Source organism: Chrysochloris asiatica, unplaced genomic scaffold (assembly GCF_000296735.1).
Source record: "Chrysochloris asiatica unplaced genomic scaffold, ChrAsi1.0 scaffold00113, whole genome shotgun sequence".
Classification (NCBI taxonomy): domain Eukaryota; kingdom Metazoa; phylum Chordata; class Mammalia; order Afrosoricida; family Chrysochloridae; genus Chrysochloris; species Chrysochloris asiatica.
In genome coordinates, this window is record NW_006408631.1 from 6,790,499 (window position 1) to 6,791,770 (window position 1,272).

The following is a 1,272-nucleotide window of genomic DNA, read 5'->3' on the forward strand; positions in this document are numbered from 1 at the left end:
GTTTTACAAACATGACAGCCTCACAATGTCTTGGAGACAACAGACAGTATTTTCTCTCATAAAGAAACAAGAAACAGTGGCTCAAACAATTGACCAAGATGCAGAGCCAGAAGACATTTGTGAGGAAAAATAATGTAATGGAACAAACTGAAAAAGAATTCAGAAGAATGCTATTTTGGTACCTTCAACAGAATCACAGAAAGATTGAGGAAAACAAGGAGAATATAAACAACATTTTAGAAGAATTCAGGAAAATGCTACAATAGCAAACAGACACAATGAATGCAAATTTTGAAATGATACAAGCCTGAAATTAAAAATCCAAAAGATTAATACTAAGATTTCAGAAATGGGTAACACATTGAAAGGGCAAAGGAGAACTTTTGAATGGGCAATGGAAGCATGAGTTACAGAATTTGAAGACAAATCTCTCAAAACTAGTATACTAAAAAAATAAAATAAAATAAAATAAAAAAATTATGAAAAATTCCAAGGCAAGTCTAAGAGTTATTTAGGACACCGTGAAGAGGAACAACTTGGCTTCTGGCAAGATGACAGACTAGGTAGATGCACTACATAGGCCAACTACAACAAAGATAAGAGAGATAAAATAGACACAGATGAAAATTTCTGACACCCTTGAACTTCAGAAGAAAGGTTAGAGAGGCAGGAGTTAGGAGTGCTTGCTGGGAGAAGAGGTTGAATAGTGACAGTGATAGAGGAAGATTGACTGGTGAATGCTTACCAAGACATAGCTCGACCATCTTGTGAGCAGCTTGGCAGCAGAGGGAGGCCTGGCAGAGCAAATTCTCATGGGTAATAGAAAAAGTGAAACTTTTTCTTTTTTCCCACACTTCCGTGGTGACCAGAAGTCTGACAAGCTCCCACACTCACTTACGCCAGCACACACTCTGCTGTCCTGGAGATCAGAGCCCAGTGGTTGGGAACCATGCCTGTCTGAGGTGGGGAACGATTGCACCATTTTGGTGTGCTGCTTTAGTGCCTGGATTCAGGTGGGTTTGGCTCCAGACCTACAAAATCCACAGAGCTACCAGACCAGCATTTAACCAGTCACCCTACCCCACCTTCTCTGTGGTCTTAACAGACACTGAAACTAGTTCCATCAAGGGTCCCCACAAATTATTTCCAGATTGGGTGCCCTGAGTATAAAACTGATGGTCTACTCTGTGAAGTTTCACTTAACTCACAATAAAAAGCTGAATATATATATATATATATATATATATATATGTTGTTGTTGTTGTTAAGTGC